Below are 24,695 nucleotides of genomic sequence, written 5' to 3'. Positions count from 1 at the left end.
GGAGACCCTTCTAATAAAGTCCACTTAGTGTATGACCACTGGAGTGTGAACACCACTGAAGCGTTGTGTGTGTGTGTGTGCGTGTGTGTGTGTGTGTATTGATCTGTCTTGGTGGAGAAGCACTTGAGTTAGTCAGAGCTTCATGGAGAAAAATGGTAGCAGTCGTCTTGTTTAACCTTTTTACAAATGAAGCAACAGAACGAGCTGATGAAGTAAAATGGACGTAGGTTGCATAGTTCAGGTTGCATCTTATTTTAACGACTTGGTTTTGCAACTGGATTTGGAAAAAGTTGGATTTTTAATATATATTTTTTTAAGAATTATGGAAATATTCAATTCTTTTCTGGGATTTAACTACAAATGTGTTGTATTTTATTCAAATTGTATCGTATAAAAACATGACTAAAGTAGTTCACAAATAATATGCTAATATATATCATTTAAAAAAATTAGAATTAGTTCATATTGTTTTCTCTGGATTTGAATTTCTCCATGAATACTTTTATCATCAGCTTCTCCTGACCGCTGAAGTGAATAAACATACAGTATTGGCCATTCATCTATACAGTATAGATAAACAAGCTATTTTACATGTCTCCATAATTCCTGGAACTTCCCATAAATCCCTAATTCCTGAATTTTCGTATTCATTTCCAAGAGAAGTTTATCTGAACAATTTCTAGGTGAATTCATTCAGATGTGTTGTAATTTATGTGTATTTGAGTATCCTACACAAATATAATAATAAACTTTATTTTGCTGTATATATTATGTACTTTATATAATATATATTCTATTTTTTTTCTTGGATTTATTTGTGAATATTCGAGCTTTCTCGACTGTTGTGGTAAATAAACACATTCCCCATTCGTCTATGCAGGCTAACCTGCAATTTATCATATATGTCCATTAATTCCTGTACATTTCCATAACTCCGTCTTAATTCCCATGCAGACATTTCCCACTTTCCCACAAGAACCGTTTGACCAAACATTAAAGTAAAATGTATGCAAGTGACCCATCAGGCTCAGTATTGCTTATTATTATGACAACGTTTTTCTTTTGTTTTTTTTTTTTGCTGCACCTTCCATTTACCTGAGGAATTTCATAAAGCTGGACACTTTCTAGAGATTTTTACTAAAATGTCCAGTAAGTTATCCCAACTGTGTCCTATATTCGCATAATAATGAACATATTATCAAAACATGCTGTATATTTTAGCATTATACACAGCAAAATAGAATAAAAATCTGGATTTTTTTTTTTACTTTGATTTATTTGTGAATATTTAATGAAGTTCTCCTGCAAACCTGCAATTTGGTATTTTTTCCCCATTAATTCGTGTTAATTCCATGGCACTCATTTCCCCGTTTGCGACTTGCACCATTTGTCAACACACTGAAATGCCTCCATTTTGTTATATGCACCAAGTATTGGCTCTATTGTACATACATTTTGTGTGCAGTTTTTTTTTTACAGTTTGAAATTCCTATTTTATTACTTTTTTTTTTTTTGGCAATGCTACCACAAATGTCTAAAGTTAACTTGAGAAAACAATCAAAACGACCGAGTTGCCTTTTTATCCCTCAGCGGCTTTGAGCCTGTGAATTCCTGACTGTTTTTTGGAGATCCCTGCGTCCTTTCTTCTTGCTCCCAGCCTCACAGTGTGACCATTTCAAGGTGCCTGCTGGCTTGGAGGGGCTGCCAGGTGCTTCTGGCTCCACCATATGTCCTCTGACACCGTCTACAGGGGCATAGAAATGAGGCTATCTGGAGCTAGCTCTAAGAACGACCCTTCCTGAAACTCAGCGTGATGACATGTGGCTTTTGTGCTAGCCCACCCCGCACCCGTCAAGCAAAAGTCCACATTCAGCGGCTTCCATGCTCCTGTGGGCTCAGGGAGGGAAACGGTAGATCCTATTCCGGCGAGCCAGTTGGCGTGGCGTGGCGTGGCGAGGCGAGGTGACTGCTGCTGCCATCTTGGACTGAGCGAGTCTGTCACTCGCTTAGGGTCCTGCTGGACTTCAGTGCTCAAGCTGGAGTTCATCCTCCTCTTTCACTGTTGGGCAGTTCAACTCTCCTTGGTCTGTTTTTTCACGATGCACGGCTGTGATTATGTGTCCAGCGGTCACGCCGCTCCTCCTGGTGCCTCCAGGTGGGGGCCTGTGAGAATGCTGATAGTCAAGCTCGTGCAGAAGCGGAAAGAAACACTTGAGAAGCAGAGAAACGCGCTAAATATCGCTGTTTCCCTTGCAGAATTCATGCCAAGGATACTGACTCGGGGCGAGAGGTGCAATAGACACCCGGGCTGGCCACATTTCAGTAGGTGCATTTGCACCATGGGTACCCAGATGTTCAGTTTGCTCCAGAAACCTCCACTTCTGAATATCTCGGCCGAGAGGAGAATAATGCAGATTTACCCTGTACACAACGTGAGGATTATGGAATATTTTATGAACAGAAACTTCCTATGTGCCTCAGTGGGATCCAATATGAATTTAAAATTCTTTGAAATGAGCAGGAGAGGACCCCTTTGAATCCCGTCTTCCTCCACAACGACTGTACTGTCATTGGCTAGCCTTTCAAGTCACTGTATAACAGTAATAAGGTAATAATAATAATAATAATAATAATAACTTGGGTTATATAGATTGACTTGGACAGTCTTATGTGTCAATCATTATAGCAGCACCACTGATTGGTTGTGTTTGTCAGTATGTATGTTTTTAATTTTGGGGGCGGTAGGGTGCAAGAAGTTGTGTTAGAGCTGTGCCACCTCTGGTGGTGAACTGTCAGGGGGGGCGTGAGAAGCAAGGAAAACTTTCAGTATTAGTGCAGACCTGCCAACATGTATGAATTTGTTGTACTCGGCATGCAATTTGACTCTTGAATACACTTGTATGCTTCACTGCTCTCCAGTTTTGTTGCATTTTGCTGGTTTCAGTTTCGAGTTCATCTGTACAGTTCAGATATACTGTAAGTAGATATTACTAGTTTCTTGATAGTATTTCAAATTGGGGGGGGGGATATTTCTGTCCCCCAGTGGAGGCATGACAGGAAATAATTGAGAACCACTATGGTAGAGATATGAGATGAGGAGGCATCTAAATTGCGGCCTGAGGGCCATTTACAGCCCACGGCTGTTTTATCAGCCCTTGGCACATTCTAAAAATCCAATAGATGAGAAAACAAAGAAAACAGTAAAAGTTGGGAGAAAAAGACATTTTACAAAAATAAAGAGTAAACATTAAGAGAGTAAAGTCAGAATATTAAGAGGAAAATAGCATAAAGCTGAAAAATGAAAGGGAAAAAAGCTGCAATTAACAAAACAAAGAATACAGTTTCAATTTTTGGAAAAATAAAGTCAAAATATTATGAGAATAAAGTCAGAATATTACTAGAAAAAATGTACAAGGAAAAAAGGTGAAATATTTGTAAAGCAGCAAAAAAAGTATCGCGTAAGGAGAAAAAGTTCATGCTGAAAATACACCGTGTTAGCGATAACGCAAAGCTGAGATGCAGGCTGTTTTTTCCTAAGCTCTGCATAGCTGCAGTATACATGGCTTGGTTCAAAATCATTTAAAAGTGGCCCCTGCCTCCTTTTGATTTTCAGTGCATAGCCGTTGGTGGAAAACGTTTAGACGCCCCTGGATGTATGTAAGTCGCCTGCTTTTAAGAAAGGGTGTAAATAATTTTCGGCATGAAACCTTTTGTCAATACCGATAACGTCTCTCAACACAACCTCTTACAGGGTTTTTCCACTGCATCAAGAGAGAGACATTTTCTAAATAAACAATTTGAAATTATGCCAGACTATGAATAATGTTGGGTTTTTTAAACTAATATATTTGCCACCCCCCAAATTGGTACGTGCCTCCTTAAATTTTACAATTAAAAATGGCAATTGTGTTCACTCATCATTTTTTTTGCTATTTCTTGGACACAAAAATGTATTTATTGTTTATGGCCGAATGTTTAGTCTGCAATGACCAAAACATGCATGTCTTTGTAATCATTGCCAACAATTTACAGTTTTCTCCTTCAAACATTTAATGAATATAACACGCGTGTTTTATCAGGCGTACCGGGGGGGCCGGGGAGCCACATTAACCACTTAAGAACAAGAACCTCCTCTTCCATCATTAACAATTCGTTGCACTCTTTTCCAGACCAAAGACCAATGGATGGCGGCTTGAAGACAAGCTTTTAATATACGGAGAAAAAGCTTGCACCTCATCAGCCATCACCTCTGTTTGATAAAAAGCCCTCCAAAAAGCAGCCTGCCGCCCTGCAGGGCAAAGCTCAGCCACTCCAAGACATGTTTGACAGAAGTGGCAGGTACTTGACCTTTTTTTTCCTCTGCTTTTTCTCTTCTTCTTACTTCCGACCCGCCTGCTTTGCGGCGCCCCCAGGCGAGCCACTGCCGACGCCTGTCTCCCAGTTGGTTTGTTTGTGTTTATCCGACATGAAAAACTGCATAAATTTACAATGTGTTAAAAAATAAAACACACCGGTCCGGTGTGTCCGGGAACTTTTGTCCAGGTAGTGTACCATAATGTCCATCATGGTGTCCTGTAAATCCATAACTTTTGTCCACATGGAGGAAGGGAAGGTCAATAATTCCAAATGGTCGAGCGCGACGGGAAACCTGATTGATTACTTGATTGATTGAGAGTTGTGTCCGAGAACGTCTGTCCAATTTGAGTAACATAATGTCCAAAATGGTGTACTGTAATGTCCATAATACAGTAAGTAATATAGTCCTTGCTATGGCCTTGTTAAATAATAATTCTAACCACTAGAGCGCCAAATAGAAAAGACATTACTTGGTTGACTGAAAGATTTCTTTGAGAACTTTGGTCCACATATTGTGCCATAATAGTGTACTGTCATGTCTCAGTATCAGTACATTTTATAGGGTTCTTGCTAGGAGGAGAGAAGATCAAAAATTCAAAATGCTCGAACGCCGACTAGAAACCTGATTGATTAGTTAGTCGATTGAGAGGTGTGTCCAAGAGCCTTTCTCTGAATAGTGTACCATTATGTCCATAATGGTGTACTGTATTGTCCATAATGTGTCCAGTATCAATACATTTTATAGGGTTCTTGTCTATAATGCTAGAGCGCCGAATAGAAAAGCAATAGTGTATCCAACAACATTTGTCCACATATTGCGCCACAATGCCCAGTATCGGTAAATATTGTAATGTACTTGCTAAGTAGTGAGGACATAATTTTGAAAAAGAGGTTTCAGATGCTCGAGTGCCGAATAGAAACCTGATTGATGATTGGCTGACTAAGAGGTGTGTTTGAGAGCCTTTGTCCAAATAGCGTACCAGAATGTCTATAATTGTGTAGTGTATTGCCCACAATGTGTCCAGTATCAAATCCCTTCCTAGGGTGCTTGACTATGATGCTCGAGCGTCGAATAGAAAACCTTTAAGGAGTCCGATGCGGTCCTGTATCGTTAACATCAAAAACTTGTTAGCTTGCTGTTGCATATTCATGCCGAGTCCACGGATACGGACGAGTGAAGGGATCGCTCAGTCACGAGTAAGGAAAGACGAAGGCGAGATGGCTCGCTTTTTGCGTAAACATAACGACAACGATGGCATAACATCATCCCCAGGGCGATATCAAGACGGGGGGGTTACAGTGTGGAACATGGCGTGTCACGCCTACTGTACGCCGGTAGCTTCCTTCTGCATGTTTTTTTTTGGGGTTTTTTTTCCGGGGTAGACGGCTGAATTTTTAACAGCCTTGACGTACATTTCCATTTTTCGGGCAGACAGTGTCCCGTGTTCCCATCTGGGCTAACAATAGGCGAAATGTCAACGTACTTTCAGGCTGCTCTAAATTAAACATTCAGCCTCTCGGAGTACACACTTATAGAGATGCTCCTGCCTTCCTATTCCACCTGCACTATTTTTATGCGACGCTTCAACCAAATGAGGAAAGAAGTTTATTCATGTATTTCAATACAAAAGTCTTTCTAAGTCAAATATCACGACGCCTCTATTAGTGTAATGGTCAAGAAAGTTGACTTAATACCACACGGGAGAGAGAGGGATATTTTATTAATGGCAACTATTAATATTCCATCACAGTGGGACGACTGTTTCTTTTTTGCAGAAGCATAATGAATAACTGAACACCTCCATCGTAGCCGGCTCCTCAGCATGAATATTCAGGCTTGCTGGTGGTGTACGTATCATGGGAGTGATGAGAGCTTCTTCTCCATGCTGGTAATGCATATCCCACATGAGCTGGAGCTTTTCCAGCTTTTTCCCCTCCCCTTCACATCCACGCATGTGGCTAAAGACGGGAGAACGCCTTTTAGGACACCAGGCCAATCGTGCCATGCCTGGGCCAACTCCACACCGAAAGTCCGGCACGTTGGGCCAGAGCGATCTGACCTGATCCGCGCCAAAGCACGGCACACTTCCCCTCTTTTAACACGATTGGGAAAAGGTGGGCCACAACATGCACGACTTCATGCACGTTGGCTTGGCTCACCTGATCACTCCAGGTTCTTAATTATAACTGACGCATTTTTTCTTTACTTTACGGCCTTTATTTTGAAGGGTGACAAACTTGGTGTCACATTGTAATGTGATTCCTTCGTAAAAATAAAGATTAAGTACTTTTTTTTTGTCTAAATGTATATTTTATATTTATATTTTACATTTTTATTTTCATTTCATTGACAAAAGAAAGAAAAAACCCAAACTCCAACCCAATCCCAGCTTTACAACACTAAAGACAGACATTTACACAAAACAAGAAGAAGACAAATAGATTAATTGGATTTACATTATTTGTGACAAAAATTGCTTTGGTTTTTATAAGTTTTTGGACCTTTTGGAAGAGACAAATGACAAAAACCAAGGTTTCACTTTCGCTAGTGACAGCCACCACCATGCACCATATAAATAATCAGAATCACTGGCAATAAGACTGGAAATACTCCACAAAGTAAGGGAAATGGCAGTAATACAGCAGAATAGAATTGATGGCATAAACGGGTCAAAGCACGAATGCTCAGTGTGAGCACACCCTTAGATCAGACGCATTGAGGTGGGATTAATTGATTACTCTTTGTGTGGCTTTGTGTAGGTGTTTAACCGATTGATTCGTGGCGGGATTGATTATGAGTGGTCAGCATTGTGGTGGATGGTGAGTTGTGAGCTCCCGTAGTGTGTTTGTTCTTTCATCCAACCTCGTTTGGCAGCGACCACCTATCGCCCTTGGCCCTGGACGACCTATGTTTTGCAGACATCTTATATTCGTGTCAGTACGGTAGACCTGATTTCTACTAGCTTGTCCTGATTTTACTGCTATTTGTTGGTTAGTTAGTTAGGTAGATCCCGTAGTTTGGGAGGATTGTTGGGAGGATCGTGCAAAAAAACGTGTATTGACCTGACTATAAGACAGTATGAGGTCACCGGTCTTACAATACTCACAGTACTCACACAGAGCAACAAGCTCAGTATGTCTGCGGTCTGGAAGTTTTGTTTTTGGATTGAAAATATACAATTTGCGAGGACTGTAAGCGCTGGTATAAGGGGTCGTCCTTCAATGCTTCTAGCCTAATATCTGAGTCACAGGCAGCGTTTTGACAGTTTTTGTCAGAAGCATAATGTGTACATTACATGGCATTAGCTTGAGGGAAGAGCTGCGGTATCGGTATTGATGCTGGTCAGTAAGGGCATTGTTACTGTAGCTACTATGCATTGGTTTGTTTTTGCACGTGGATTCGCCCGGCGCTCTCCTCTTCTTAGTGTGTTCAATAATGCCAGGTCGGTGGCTTTCAGCAGACCCAACAAAAGAGTTTCCCTGCAAAGCTCGGGGGGGGATTGTCTCTGGCAGAGCCCACGTGGTGCAACCGAAGCACGGCTCTGAGAACTTTTGAAGAATACACTGCAAATAAAGAAGGATGCAAACAAAGACGCTGCGATCAATAAAATAATGTCGACGGCGAAGGGCGAGCACAATGGAGGAAAAACATAACAATCTCAGCCCATGCTGCACTTGGCCAATAAATAAGACAGCTGTTTGCCTTCTTTGACTTGCAATGGTCACAGCTGGTGTGCAAGGAGCATTTTTAAGTCTCTGCTTTTTCCAAACACGAGCCTCAGAAAGTACATACAACTATTAAAGAAAATAACTCGCTTAAAGAAACTATATGTGGTAGTTTGGCCTCCAAATAATAGTTTAAAATTCATATGGAAGACACCCTCAGCGTCTCTGCGGTTACTACGGCGACCCCGCATAATCTGCTAGTAGTGGTCCATGTTGACTTTGGACCAGCCAGGACACCGTTCAAGCTCCTTTTTATACAAATGTCACCGCACCTTAAAAATGTGTTTTTTTTACTTCAGTCATATATTGTATGAATGGATAGATATGCTATATAGATACATATCAGGTGGTAGAGTGGTCATATCCCAACCTGAAGGTCGCAGGTTTGATCCAGTGATCGTGTCAAAGTGTCCTTGGCAAGATACTGAACCCCCAGTTGCTCCTGATGCTGCGTCATCAGTAGGTAAATGTGCTAGCAGTGTCAAAGCGCTTTGAGTGCCTTGTAGGTGGAAAAGCGCTATACAAGTGAAAGACCGTTTACCATTTAGTCAATTGATGCCAGCTTGTCACAGGCTAAGCTTATCAATGCCGGCGTGTGTGATCGCTCACGACTCAGTGTCATTCCACTTTCTGGCATCTTTGTTTACACATTTTGCCTGGCTCTCACTGCCTCTCTGGTGCCAGCTAGCTAGCTTGTTTATGTCCCGCGGGTCAGCTACAAATGGCTATCACGTTCATGGGATAAAAGCTAACTTGCATTTTTTAAATGTTACTTCACAATCTTGCTCTCTTGTTTTCATCAATATAATACTTCCGGCTTGTCTGCTAAACACTAGTTGTGTGTCTAAGTTGTTCAACATAAACATGTAGTGTGGTAGCTTTAAGATGTGACGCTATCACATCAGGAGTTTTACTTTTTCATCCAGCCATCCATTTTCTATGCCGCTTCTCATTAGGATCATTATTTTTTTCTTTTCTACAGCATTTACAGTATTTACAGTATTCTACAGTATTTATTTGGCTGTATATTCATTGAAATTCCATTTTTCAGCATTTTTGTCATATAAAAGCCACCAGCGCTGTTCTTAAAAGTAACATACTCCTTTAGTGCAGTAGGGGGAGCTATGCGGCACAAAAAAATGAACTTTTTAAATATAATGGCAACAAAATTAGCTTGTATTAAAGTTTGACAGTGTGCCGTTACTTGAGTGGCCTTCGACTGGAGACGCGATAACTCTTTAGAGGCGTCACCCATGAGAAAAGCTTCATATTATGCGTAACATTGAACTTTCCTAGGACCTTCATGGAACTCGGCGGATATCCGAAAAAGCTCCTCGGCGTCCCCTTTCTCGTTCTCTGTCTCCCCTTATGCATGTCCTTGTGTTGTCTAGTCAACTCCTTTCCTCAGAGAAATATACGACTGGGCCACATATCACAGCCATCCATCAGCCAAATGCTCCCAAATGTGGCGCGCGCTGTTATTAAAGTGGCACCGCCATATATCAAATGATTCTACAGACAAATCAAAACTCTCGCGCAAACACTCTCGCTCGGGGGCAGTTGCTGCAAACGCGTCGGTTGGCCTAATTTAAATGCCTATTATATATACAGTACAGTACCAGGGGAAAAGGTTTTTGGACACTTTTACATGAGATTGAAAGAGAAGGTGTCTCCAAACTTTTGACTTGTACTGTATATGCAGGATTAACAAAAAAACTGACTTTTTATCTTCTACTTTACATATGCCAGAGGTGTGCACCCGTCATACTTTCACTATCTATCAGTGACTTGGGACTTGACTTGGCAAAATACTTTTAATTCAAAGGCATAACGTCTGACCTGAACAGTTGCCATAAAAAACTACTAAGAGTTGAAGCAAGTATTCTTTGACCCTTTGGTGAGCTACTCAAAATTACCTGGCGAGCTAGGAAACCCCTGTGATCGTATCACCATCATAAGGCTGGACACTGTGTTTCCAAACAACCACACACAAATAGCGGTTCAAGGACAAGACATAATTAATACAATGACAACACGAGAGCAAAATTGTTCAGTGACACTTGAAAAAGTTACTGTAGTACTTACCCCATGAACGTGATATTCACTTCCCCGTGGGACAAAAACGAGCTCCGAACTAACCACATTGTTTGTTTGTCACCGTGGTAAAAACTTAGGCTAGCTCGCTGCTGCTGGGGACCGCTAGGCAAAGCATGTAAACAAAAATGCAAGAAAAGTCAAACAGCAATAGGTTTGATAAGGGAGTGATCAAACGCGCTAGCATCGATTGCCGTAGCATGTGGCGAGCTGTCACACTGAAGCTATTGACATTTTACAGACTATTGTTGATTCTCGCAGCAATACCGGACCAAGTGTATCCCTTGTGTGCTCAATACAGGTGTTGGCACCCTTGCGTAACAAAGCACATATGTAGGTTTTGCAGCCACACGCCGATCGGTTTAAAAGGCATTTATTGGCATATGCCAATCACGTGTTTTTTAGGGAAATCAATCAATAATTGGTGGCTGATCGATCGGAGCATCCCTAGTTATAATATAACAATGTATTGACACAAATATAAGACAACAATGAATATAAGGCCACTGACGGGAAGGAGTTGCTTAGTTCTTTGGCGGCACCTGTTGGTTTGCATGTGTCAATCTCTAGACCCGCCAGACGAAAAAAATAGTCTTTTATTCGGATCAATTGATTTCCCTAAAATTAAGTTGTGGCAAATGGGCCAGCAATTTTTTTTTGTGCAGATTGATTGTTTTAACTTTTTCCTCATTATGTTCCACTTGCATTGGGGTTGGAGTCACCCTTATGATGTATGTATCATGTATTCATACACCGTCTCTTAACTTACCTCTTCTAAATATGGAACCCTGCTGGCAGGACAGATGCACCAACTGATTGCTGCAGAACAGCATGGCGGCGTGAAGCTAGAAGACATATGGCTGCCTCTGACTCCATCTGATTGGACTTAAAACAGTTGTGCTGATAGACAAGTCATACTGTATACTGGAACTCTAAAAGGCCCTTGAACACTCCTTGTGTACAGTTTGCATACAGCTAGCCCGTCCTAACAATCTGGCAAGGGGTCGTACTTGAATGTACGGAGGCGCATTTGACTTTTTATTTTGGACTGCCCACTGGCAGGAGCAGTAACGTAAGGGAATGCTACAACTAACCCTCCTGCCTCCATTAGAGTCAGAAAGTAGGGGATTACCTCCCCCGGGGATGGGCTAATGACTGTCATGGCCGCAGAAAGCCGATTTACCAAGGCTGCGGCAGGGAGGCGTGAAGCCCAAATCTCCTACTAAGACGCAGCGTGAGAGGCCTTAATAAAGGAGACACTCCGCCTTATCGGCTGCTTCCTTCTGAGAGGAAGTTGTACGAGTCATGCATGACTTGCTGTATTTATGTATACTATCACTATTTACAGTAAATAAAAGCATTGTTTATAAAAAAAAAAGTTCTGGTGTATCCAATGACTTTGACTATTGTGTTGGGCGTGGTCCAAGGCACGGCGTGATTGCATGCACATGCACGCGTGCAACGTAGCCGAGTCATAGAGTAAAAGCTGGTTTAAGCGCCTGCATCGAGGTGACGACATGTGCAATGACGACTTGCTTTTTGCCGTCCAAACCTTCTAAAATCAACGTCGAATCTCACGTTGCGGCAAAACCTTGACTGTGAATGGTCGGCTTGTAGTACAGTTTCCAGCCATGGCTGCCGGGCCACCAGAGGGAAATCATGAGCTCAGCCAATGGCTGCCATGCAATGAACTGCTCTGCTGGGAAGAAATGCATTATGGGAAGAAGTCTTCTTGGTATTTCTTAGCTACATTTTGAGTGTTAAGTTACTGTGTGATGATTTTAGCCGCACCGGACATTATTAGGACTTTCTTGTTAGATTACAACATTTTTTCTCTTAATATTTTGACTTTACTGTTGTAAAATTATATTTTCAAAATGTGCGGGCTGCTAAAAAAACAGCTGTGGGCGTCAAATGGCCCCCGAGGCCGCATTTTGCACACCCCTGGTCTAATGTGAGTAAAAAAAATGAATGCCACTCCAGGCTCAGCAACATCTGCGTGGTGTTTTTCTTTCAAATTGCATCATCACAAATGGAGGACATGAGATGGGAACCCATGCAAAAGACTGACGGGCAGCAGGGGGCTCTACATGCAAAATGCTATGATAGGACCAGGCGGTTGCACATGCACAACGGCTATGATAGGAACTGAGGGTTGAACATGCAAACACTGTGATAGGAACTGTGGGTTGCACATGCAAAGGTTGCAAAGGCATGTGAAATAATACCCACGGCGGGGGCACTGAGCACAATGCTCCTGCAGCCATGACTCCTTTTATGTCCCATCGAGAGACTTCAGCTCTGTGACATTTTGGAATATCTGATGTAAGGGAGTTCTTATCGTTTACTGCCACTTATTCTCGCTTCTGTTTTTTCTTTTTTTCCTTTTCCCCTCTCGCTCTCTTGTCTCCCCTTCCTGTCTAAATAGCACATGCAAACGCAGCGCATGCGGCAACACAATGCGCTCTCCTATTGATCGGGAACAGGGGGCCAAAGGAGAGCACTCATGTTGAAGTTTGTACAATTGATCTCACGCATCCCCCATCATGCTTATCTTCTTCTCTGGCACATACTGTACTGTAATTCCCTGCATGCGTACTCTGCATTCTGAATTGTGTTCCCAGTGTGTGGTTTTAATTGTGCTGCTGTTTTACCCATAGGACACGTCTCAGTGGGACGTATGGATGTACAGTAGGTAGCACAATGTGCACTCCAGCTTCAGATGAGCGCACTCAATGCAATGAACTCATGGCGGGATTCCAACACGCGTCATTGTGTAGCAGAATATGGTGAATTACAAAGCCCAGGATGTTGCCGCTCTCTCTGTCCTTGCTGTGTGCAGCTTATCGGGCTTGATGGACCACAGGTAGCCTCAGAATTCAACTTGTCATACATTGGTTTGGAGGATTGAGTTTGGTTTCATAATTCATACTTCTTCTAACCCTGCTTGGTAGTACCTGATTCATACCATCACGTCTGCACCCTCTAAACGCAACCTGGAAATGATCACGTCAAATCAAGTGATCAGTCAAACTGTTAAAGTCTCTCTGTTCAATTATTTTTTTTTATATTGTGGAAAAATAACACGCCGTCTATTTGTAGGGGTATTCTGCAATGTCAGAATGTGAATTGTATTTTCTTTTATTTATTTGATTTGTGTTTAACTTTATTATTATTCTATTTTTTATTTTTTACATGGCAATTTTTCCGATTTGGTGGTAGCAGCATTTTTATCTCTTTTATATATTTTTTTTAAAAATTTGTATTTAATTTATGTTTTTTTTTGTTGTTTTTGTTTTTTCCATTTTATTTTATTTTTTTTACCTGGTCATTTTCTTGCAGGATGGTGATTGTGTATTAGGGTATTCACTTTAATTTAGTTGAATCTAGTTACATTTGATTTAAAACCCAGCAAATTGGCGGTGGTAGTATTGATGCCATAACAGAGGTGGGTGGGTATTCCGCAATGTCGGGACAACAATATGAATTGTATTTTATATTATTTTCTTAGGATATTTTGCGTCTGTGTAGGCTCTCAGTCGTACAGGAGTTGTCCATCGGGGGAAAGGCTTCTTGAGACGTCATCTGTACTTCTGTGAAGAAGGTGTCGGACGTTTCGCTCCTCATCCGAAGAGCTTCGTCAGCGAACTAATAACGCATAGACCCCTGTTTATCGATGACACTGAGGTGGAGAGGGTGAAAACCTTCAAGTTCCTTGGCACACACATCAGTGAGGACCTCACCTGGTCTCACAACACCCAACAAATTCTGAAGAAGTCCCAAAGGAGACTGTACTTCCTGAGAAGACTGAGGAAATTTGGCATGTCCACCACAATCCTGAGTTGCTTCTACAGATGCACTATCGAAAGTGTCCTTACCGCCTCCATCACTGTTTGGTACGGTAACTGTGCAACACGTGATAGGAAGGCACTCCAGCGGGTGATCAAGACCTCACAGAACATTGTTGGGGCAGCCCTCCCCTCACTGCAAGACATTTATACATCTAGAGTCCTACGCAGAACACACAACCTCATCAAGGACAGCACACATCCACAACACTCATTATTCACACTCCTACCGTCAGGCAGACGCTACAGGAGTTTGAAGTCCAGGACCACAAGGCTGGCAAACAGCTTTTACCCACAGGCCATCAGGCTCCTCAACGAAGCACTCGCACACGCCGCACGCAACACACGCACACACTCATAGCACTTTATTTATTTATTTATTTATTTATATTGTTTACTTGTATTAATGTCTCTTCTGTTGTTGTTGCTTAATTTATTGGTATATATGTTTATGTGTTTATGTTTCTTAAGTTCTTATTCTTTCTTGTGTTTTCTTTCTTTTCTTGGGAGAATGAACAGAATAAGATTTTCATTGCATGGTATAACTGCTGTTCTACCATGCACATGACAATAAAACTCTCTTGAATCTTGAATCTTGAATCTTGAACTAATAAGTGCTGGTAGCCTAGGCCTTAAATACAGTAAGAGTGGGCGGAATTGGTGTGCCAACACCCTCCTCCTATTGGTTCCTTACACTAAGCCTGGGCGGAGTTGTGGTCTAATCTTCTCCTGACATTAGCACCTCCGAACAAAGGGAAGTGTAGCTCCCTGTAGTTGGGTATGAAGGATATTTTGTTTCATTGCATTTTATTTTTTTACGGTTTCCTTCTTTGGAAGTCCTTGGAAGTCTTTGGAACGGGTTTTCCTGGTTTGGAAGTAGTAATAGTGCTGTAACAAAGGCATATTATTGCATTTTATTTTATATTTTAACATACATATATATATATTTTTTGTTTTTTATTGGTTTGGTGTGATTGTATTTTTTACCTGGCAATTTTCCCAGTACTGAGGCAGTATGAGTGCCGTAACAGAGGCGGGATGGCGCCTGTGTGTAAGGGTATACTATTCATGTAATGTCGGGACAAGGGTGTATATACTGTATAATTTTTATATTTATACATATTTACATATTTTATTTTATTGCATATAGTTTTATAGCTGAACTTCTCTTACCCTGTTGTGTTGAATGCAATGGTTGCGTCACTGAGTGTGGGATGCTGTGTGAAAGCGCAGATAATATCAATGTGATATCATTTGCTGGGTTCTGTACAAAAGGCAGAGGTTAGAGCTTTTCTATTTGCCTATCTCTGAAAAATATGTCTTACACTAAGATAATTTGTCATTTTTTTCTTTCGTCCTTATTTAGCGACACAATAATAAGATACATAACACTATATATCACAAGCCAGTGTTGCCTCTGCAGCCGTGTGACGCCTGACTGCATTTTCTCAACAATCCTTGTATATTTGTGAAGGAGGCAAGTCTGGCGAAGGATTAGGGGGGGGAGAACAGCAAAGTGCCAAAATCTGCACAGCCTGTCAGACTTTGGACGAGAAAGAGACAGGAGAGGCGGGAAAAAAAAGAAAAAAATGTCAAGGAGGAGACTGCAAATGAGGCTTGTTTCAATAAGAGGATCGATGGGCATGCAGGAAAAGATGTTGTGTGCATTGATAAGTGTCCATTGGCAAACACAAGACGAGAGGTTATTGAAGGGGATGTATAAGGCGGGGGAGGGTGGGCTATAGAGATTGTGTCACAGGGAATAGATGAGGTTTTGTTTTTTTTTTTTCACAAGTTTTTTGAGCCTGTGGTTGTTGGGGCTAAAAAACAATACTCCTGAGAAAGCTGAGAAACATGATGTTGGTGTTTCATTTGCGTTTTATTCCACTTCACCCTGATGTCTTGATGATGATCACTTGTGGCTACTGTACAAGTGTAGAGGATGGGGGCGGGCGGGGGTAGGGGGGGTCTCTACAGGCTTGATCATTATTTTTAGGCGCGTGCCCTTTGGTGTTTGTGCACTTCCCTGGCCTGGGCCTTCTTGGGGAAGATGTGATTGTTGGGGACAGCCCTTCAGCAGTTGTCCATGTCACGGGGCCTTGTGGCGGGGGAGACCCATTACGACAGACCGGCCCCAGCAGCCTTCTCTTTGTTATTCCCTGTAGCCTTAAGTTAAAGTAGAAGGAATATAACAATGTCATGTAATAATGTAAACAATGTCTGTATATGCAATGTTTGAAGTAACATACACATGAAAATAAGTACTACGAGAAATCCGTCAGGTGTCTTCAAAGGACGAGTAGTTTTACTTTCTTGGTTTTATTGAGTTGGTTCATCCAGTCTTTCATGTAAAAGCATCATTGACGCTTTACTAGCCACACAGCTAATGGTTTTAAAGTAACATTTTAACATCCATTAACTTGTACAAGTGCTGTGTAATACAACTAAAGACACGTACCGGGAAAGTGGCTTGCAGAGCGACAGTGTCCCCTAGTGGCCTTTTATACGTCTAACAGGGTACTTTTACTGTATTTTGTTTTATTTACGCTTAGTTCATATAGTGTTTAACATAAAAGCGTCGTAAAAGCTATACTAACTGCAGAGGCACATGTTTTAAGTAACATTTTAACATCCATTAACTGTCACACAAGAGCAAAAATAATAGCACGGTTTGACTTCCAAGTTGTTCTAATTACCAAACGCTGTTTCCTATAAGAAATGACCAAGTGAAAGAGTCCGCTCAAGACTCAAATGTAACAATATAACATTCTTAACTCTCATACAAGTGTAACCTAACCTTCGAAATACGTTACATTATTAGAGCCCTCTAGAAAATGAAATAACACCCCATAGTCATCTTTATACTCCGATTACCCAATTTAGCAGACATAATAACAGAAAATAAGCCATTTAAGACATGAATAAGACTTGTGCTTGTGTGTGTTGCTATAAATGTGTTCCGGTGGTAGCCGAGCAGAGTGCCGCGATGGACAGGAAGTGACGTCAGGGGTTCAGAGTTGAGTTTTAGCTTCGCGTGGGTGGGTTACTGCAGCAAGGGTAGCCTGTGTTTTTATCAGGGTTTTTATTGGCGGTGATTGAGCCTGTTGTGAGATAACGCAATCCTGCAATAAAAGGCTGTTTTTCTGGCAATCAAGTGTGGTACTTGTTTGTCTCACCGAACGTTCCAGTGACATTACTGTCACCGAGTTGCCGGTGTAGAATACCACATATCATTTACAGCATCTTTGAATGTGCCTTCTGAGTGCCTTATATTTGTATTTTAGTTAATTTATCCATTTCATGCTTGAAAATGCTTAATTCGGGCAAAAATACATACAATTTCCTCAAATATGCATATTTTTGACTAATAATAGGTCCTATTCAACTATCTAACAGCATGATTTATTAATTAACAAACAGTGTTATTGAAAAAGCGTGAGAGTGACGACCGTATTGCATTGTTCTTATTGTACTGAGAAGCAATTTTGTGAGCTCCGTTCCTGTTTCTATGGTTATCGTCACACTTTTGCCATCACCGGTACTCTCTCAAAAAAATCCAAAGAAAAAGCTAAACACTTTTGAAGTCACTCCTATAGATGAGCTATGCAGGGTTGTGGGTTTTTTAGGTATTTTTATTGCCAGAACATTGTGGTTGGACTGCTAATTGTACCCTGTGGGAGGCCAGATGGGTACATTTTGCTTATTTGATTGTTTTGTATATGTATATACAATATGTGTATTTTTACACGATCATTGTATGCAGCTTGTCCAGGATTTGTTTTTATTGTTATTATTTTCCAAATGTCACGATCTGCTGTGTTGCGAGGTGTGTAGAAAAGGAGATATCTATACAATACATGGTGACACTCATTAAAAGCTGTATCTTCATTTTAATGGGGCCTCAAGGGTTACGGTACTGCTAATAATACCAATTATGAAGTCCTATACGAGAAGCAGCGGCACCATGGCTTCCACACATCCGAAATGGCGCCAAGCGGAAGCTTGCTGAGGAGCCTCTGAGAGTATCTCCCTCATCCTCACTCATCTTGCCATTAGTTGAGAATAAAAAATGTAAAATAGGAACCGGAGAGTTCATTTAACCTCCTGTGGCACCGATTTGATTTGCTATTAGAGTAAATGAAGTTGATACTGCAGCTGTGTTATCATATAGGAGCAAAGCTTAAGGGAGGCAAGGCTAGATTGCGTGAAAATGTAGTGAATTATAAAACTCTCAGTGAGCTATTCTTGGCACATATTATTGAAAGGACAGATCCTGACTTGTTCTTCTTTATTCCAATATTTGGGAGTGTAGGTAATGCTTTTTGCCGCTTGTCATGTTTTAAAAATAGTCCCGTGAAGAGTGACAATGAGCCGGCGTGACACCTCAATTTTGGGATCAGCTCCGCCTTGAGAAATGTCAGGATCCCTTCCTGTCCATCTGCGTCGTCATGATGATGATGAGAAGAATACTGTTTGTCAGCGGTGTCCACCTCGACCGCGTGCTGGGGCCCATGCTGCCTCATGTGGCCGTGGATTTAGGGTTAAAGTCATGATGCATTGAAAAATCCTTTTCAGGGGGCGTACAGTGCGGCAGGAGAACCTCTAATGGTTCATCCTGGAAGATCTTGCTGTAAAATTTCTAAACTGAACTGCACATCACCCTTGCAAGACACGTATCGGAGAGGGAACTGGAAAGCAACACTGTCCCCCGTGCTCTTTTACAGGTATAGCCAAGTACTTCTCCTCTCCGTTTTATTTACGTCATGTAGTGTTCAACATGAAAGCTTTTTTGGCTGCACAGGCAATGTTTTTACTGTAAGTAACATTCATTCGTTCTCATACAAGTGCAATAAGTACTGTAGCATGCAAGTACAATCAAGAACAATTATTACTCACCCTTTAAAGACATATTATTGTATTGGAGAGGGAACAAGAAAGGTGTTTGCAAGAGACACTGTCCCCTCATGGCTTTTATCGGTAAAACTGAGTACTTCTACTTTATTTTGTTTTTATTTAGTTATCATATAGAGTTTAACTTTGTTTCATACTTATATTAAGGTTAATAAATGTTAAAATGTGACCTAAAACACTGTTTGTAAAGTTAATAAAGGCTTTATAAGGCCTGCATAACAGTATGGCGACAGTTTGGAACAGACAAATTCAAGTTCCATTATTTCCTATGGGAGAAATTGTTCTTTTCTGTCCTTTCTTAATGTCCATTACTGGTCTCGGCGTAGTCATCACAGTAAAACGTTACTGTTTGCAAGATGCGATCAAATCCCCGACCTGGTTCTACGGCAGAGCTCCTCTTTTTTTTCCTCTGGAGTATGTTGTTTTTCACGGCGAGGCATGCACATCCGTCTTCTTTTGATGCCAAATTACTGCCCATCTATGATTGTCACTCCTTGTGTAAACCAAGTGGCTCCAAGGGGTTGGTTGATGGGGAGGCGAGGCTTAGGGGGACTTACTGGAGGTGTTGTATTGATAATCAGTGCAGAAAACAACAAAGCATGTGAAGAGAGATGGGGGGGGGGGGCAATAGTGACGTGTCTATCCACAATGTCAAGATGCCCTTGAGAGGGACGAAGCAAGGAAAAGCCAGAAAAGAACTGAAGTGATGTGGAGACAAGAAAATGAAATGTTGGAGTTGTGTATTTTGTCTACACAGCTACAGTGCTTGCCAAGGTCTACACGTGCATTGTACACTTAAAAAGAAAAACAATGACATCATTTGAATAATGTTTCATGCATAGTACATTGCATATTTTTTTGTAATAAGTCTATAACAAGTAGTGGTGGTAGTAGTGGTCATGAATTCCTTAGAAAATGTATCGTTTTATGCTAATAAGGGAGCTAACTAGGTTGCGAGGAAAGAAATGAGTACTTCCTCACCGTTGAAATGGATATCAAATTATATGTGCTTCAGTTTTTGCTACGTTTCTGCTTCTGCTTAATTACTAATTACACATTCAAAGCGAACCGGAAGTGGCGTAAAGCAAACAGTAGGGGGCGCCAACTCACTCATTCAATTAACCAACTTCAGGAACCAGGAGGAATAAATGACATTAATTCCCCAATTAAGCTAAGGATGAAGTTTGTAATTTAAAAAAAAGTAAGCAATTGTTGAGTTGTGATATTATTGTTAACAATGCAATGCCATTGAGGTCCCATTAGGCCCTAATTATTCAATGTTTTATCCTCGAAGGTACCATAGCTTCTCATTCAGTTGTAAGTAGCATGTTTAAAGTTGGATGCTTTCTATTGGAATTAACATGATAACATATCATAAAAAATATAGATTAAATTAGATTAAATGTGTTTGTTTTCATTATGATTTTTTTTTTATAAAATAATGTATAAAATGTAAAATAATATTATAAGTAATATTGGAGAATAATATATATACAGTATCACATGATAAAAGTATAAGACAGTATCCTGATCCTTTTTAGTGTCTCCAAAGTGTGGCCTGGGGGCCATTTGCGGCCACGAGCTTGTTTTTTTTTATTGGTCTGAAGCACAATGTAGACATAAAATTAAACTTTTAAAAAATATGTTTGGACTACACCCTTTACTCCCGAGACCAATGTAGTCACACAAATTAAAAGAAACTATTCGCTTAGACTGCCTCTAATTGACTCTTGTGTTGCAATAAATAACCTCCTGCGGACTAAAGAGCCATGTTGTCTGACTTGGCAGCGCAAGGGTGCCTCGCAGTGTTGTACCTCATTTGGTTACCGCTAGTTAGCTATCAAACTGAACAGTACTGAGCGGAACCAAGATGTATCACTTGGTAGAAAAGATCTTTCTGTCGGGTAGCCCAAACCCCACCCCACCCGCCCCACACACACTTCCTTGTTCCGTGCATGGAAGTGGTCGCTGGGATGAGATGAAGGGGATCACAGTGCAAGGATTGGGTGCTGGTACAGAAGGTATTATGCACACACGGCTACGCTGCATGCAGGCATGCCAAAGGAAACACTGTTACTGAGCCGCAGTTGCCGGCCTGGCTTTATTACATCCGGGCGTATAGAGCATTGTCGCTTGCAGCTGCTGTGCTCGCTTTATCTCATCACACACACACACACACACACACAAGGCGCAGATGACAATAAAGTGGTGGGAAAAGCTTAAAGACATGATTTATTATATAGAAATCGGATGACAGAAAGAATGGAAAATTGCACATTGTCACCTGATTAAAAGGAAACTATGATAGTGATATTATTTTAGTAGATCTCCGCTCAGTATCTTAAAGAACTCCACTTATGTCTTTTTCATTAGTTTTTCATTTTACATTCTTTTTGATGGCACCACAAAAATGGTACCGGTGATGGCAAAGAGGAGCGCAGTGTGTGATGATAACCCTAGAACAGGAAATGGAAGTTATCATAATGTGAGAAAGCAATACAGTAGATCCATTTAGTCATACAATGGCTAAAATCCGTGTGGAATTGAGACACCCATGAAAATACTGTTTTTCAAGTTTTAAAAATATTTTTGTAAGTATAAAATGTATAAGTAATCACCTCTAATGAATGATAATGTAAGATTTTAGATGAACAGATGGAATCGGAGTCACGGTGTGGAAGATATATATACTGTATGTATGTATATTTATATATATGGTGCATTGAAGGACCGCCAAACAATGTGCAAAATCTCAACGCTTGACGATTATCAGTGAAGCATGAAGACATAAACATGCAATTGTAATTTATTATTATTTCTTAAAACTTTTGTACATGTATGCTGTACATTTTTCCCGTATTATGACATATTTATAATTGATTACCAACTTTGGGGCAATTTTTGCAGCAAAAAACTTTTTGGGACCAAAAATCCATGAATTTTCAGGGTCATGAATGCAAAATCATGCATGTGTTCATCAAAAAATCTTGAAATGTATTGCATTTATTTTTTTATTTATTTTTATTTTTTATGATCTATTATTAAATTTATTTACATGTATTTATATTATTAAAAATTAATTTATTAAAATTAAAAATAAGCAGTTCAATGAGGTCATCCATCATTTTCTTGAGCTTGTTAGCTGACACGCGGCGTCACAGGCGAGCATGTCTTCAGTTTCGGGTGGATGGCAACGAGCGCACATGTTGCTTTGGATCCACAAGTTGCCATTAAATCAAACGTGTGTGTGTGTGTGTGTGTGTGTGTTTATATGTATATGTGAAACTATAAGTTTTCCTTTCTCCCAAGAAGGAACGCTGCGTCCTCAGAGTCGGCGTTGCGTGGCAGCCTCGGCGCTGACACTCCACGCTACAACATCCTGCTCTGCAAATGTCACTGACGGTCCAATTAAAGGCTCGACTGACGCCACGGCCCGCCAATAAAAGTTGTGGTTGTCGTGAGCTTTGTTTGCTCTTGTGTCACTTGGGACCCCGGGAGGCATTTGAGGCCCGCCATGCGGGTGAAATCTGCGCCAGTTTTGCATTTACATTTCTACTGGTTGGTGTCGTTTATCTTTTGTTTGCTTTACGTGGCCTCAACGAGCAGCCAGTTTATCCATCATTTCACCCACTCTGTTCAATAGCAATCTACAGCGTCGTTAATACTCCTCCGTGCATGACGAAAGATCAACGAGGCGCCCCTCATGCACTATTTCTGTGCCACGTGTTGTCATTGGCAGCAGACAGAGAAAACACCGCCGGCTTTTGTTGCCTTGGAGATGGAGCTAAAAATTTACTTAACATTGCCACTCAGTCACACTCTTAGTTACTTTTAACCACCCCTTCTCAGAGAACCAGCGGCGTAGCGTGGGTTGGCAGCGCTCGGGGGAGTCAAGTGTTTGTGCCCCCTAACCTGTGGACCGGAGTGCATATTAGACATCTTATTTCTAAGAATTGACTTCCCTGCCAGCAATTAGCGCAGCAACAAATAATCTCTTTTCACCACCAAGTTTCTAAACACTTCCTCACCCTCTGACGACACCAGAACTTTTAGCGTGTGGATCGGTATGATTCAAGCGCGTAATTTGCACGGGGTACGGCGGATACGGCGGTCATGACCCCCCGCAAAAATCAGATCCAGCCAATATAACCCCCCGAATATAACCGCATCATTCCGATTGAATCAAAATATGCATCATCTTGCATTCACATGTTGTTGATTTTCTTTATTTACATCATTTGCCAGCAAAACAGTAGCATGTTTCATTTCAACCCGCTTTCTCTACCTAATGTTCACTATTTGCTGTATGTTTGGCATGGATGGAGCCAGCAGAACCGCATTTTTCTGGTAAAAAGGAAAATGTGATGGTAACCATAGAACCCGGAAATGCGATGTAGGTCAACGGTACGCTTGTCGAGTGTGAAAAACATATTTAATATTAAGAACTCCAATGGGAACATTCTAGTTCAAGTGTGTTTCACTTTTTGTTTGGCTCTTTTGTGGTGCCACCAGGCATGGCAAAATGGCAAAATTTAACCGAATGGAATCATTTCCATTTTCTTTATTTCACAGGAGAAGAAGTTGCTGATTGTGTTCTGTGTGTTTGGGTGTGGCTCTTTTGTGGCGCCAACAGCGATGACCGTAGAACCCGCAAATGTGACGTAGGGAAGTTCTCAGGCATTTTTTCAGGTTTTGTCTTTATGCGAAGCGACTTACTGAACCGGTTTGGTACAATTGTACAATTAAGGGTGGTTCTTTTCACACTTGTATGACATTTAAAACAACAACTTTATTATGATGACAATAGGTTGGCCTATGAACAAGACTATTTCCATTTCCATTATTGTGTTTAAGTCTGCTTTTTTTTTTTTTTGATGCTATCAGTGACGACCTCCAGTAAAAACGTGATGATAACCATAGAACACGGAAATGCGACGTAAGAAGGCGGTACACATGCTCAGTACAGTATATGGCAAAGGAAGTCAACAGTGATGATTAAAGGAGAATGTTTTAAGTTGACACAATTAAGAGCGGTTAACTTCTTTTTACACTTGCATGATTAAGGATGTTAAACAAATGTATAATGATGCCAATAGGCTGACCAGGGAACGGATTATTTCCATTTCCAGCATTTCCCAAAGGAGTGCTTAAATGTGCTTTTTATTTGGCTTTTTTTATGATGAAAAGTGTGATGGTAACCATAGAACTGGGAAATGAAAGAGGGTGGTACACATGCTACGCTGGTACACTCCTCAGCACAATAAGGCAAAGTAAGTGGACACGAATGATTAAAGGAGAACGTTTATACCATTAAGAGGGCTTCACGTCTTTTTACACTTGTGTGACAGTAAAGAAAACAAATGATGGTGGCAGGCGACAATAACGAAAGAAAAGGCAAATGTAACCCAACCTAGCAAAGTAGTACATCATTTCAATTACCGTTAATAGCGATTAACTTCTTTTTACACTTGATGACAGTTGTGATATGTGTGATGTGTTGTGTCGACCCTGGGTCTGATTTATTTGTGTTTGCCTTATTTCCTGTGGGAAGAACTGATTCCGCAACTGATTCATGGGCTGACTATTATTGTATTTGTGAGTTTATGCGAATGCCCTACAAATCAGAGGTCGGGCGCATATCTTAAGCCTCATTTGCTGCATTCCGTGTCTCGTCTTGGCTTGCTGTCAGAGCAAAAAAGAGGTTATTGCAGGCTGAGGGCAACCGTGCGCTCGTATAAATCCCTGTTTCCCTCACATGAA

At 41.0% G+C, this 24,695-nt stretch overlaps 1 protein-coding gene across 3 annotated transcripts in view; it reads left to right on the top strand.

Moving 5' to 3' along the window:
• The window catches only part of LOC129171388 (uncharacterized), a 148,644-nt gene that overhangs the window by 15,741 nt on the left and 108,208 nt on the right, over window positions 1-24,695 (top strand). For all 3 annotated transcript variants that reach the window (XM_054759992.1, XM_054759991.1, XM_054759989.1), the window contains exon 2: window positions 4,170-4,338. The gene's annotated coding sequence lies outside the window, so the exon portion shown is untranslated. The remainder of the gene's footprint in view (window positions 1-4,169; window positions 4,339-24,695) is intronic.

This window comes from Dunckerocampus dactyliophorus, chromosome 18 (assembly GCF_027744805.1).
Source record: "Dunckerocampus dactyliophorus isolate RoL2022-P2 chromosome 18, RoL_Ddac_1.1, whole genome shotgun sequence".
NCBI lineage: Eukaryota > Metazoa > Chordata > Actinopteri > Syngnathiformes > Syngnathidae > Dunckerocampus > Dunckerocampus dactyliophorus.
The sequence above is the reverse complement of the archived record's forward strand: the minus strand, read 5'-3'. Positions and strand labels throughout refer to the sequence as shown.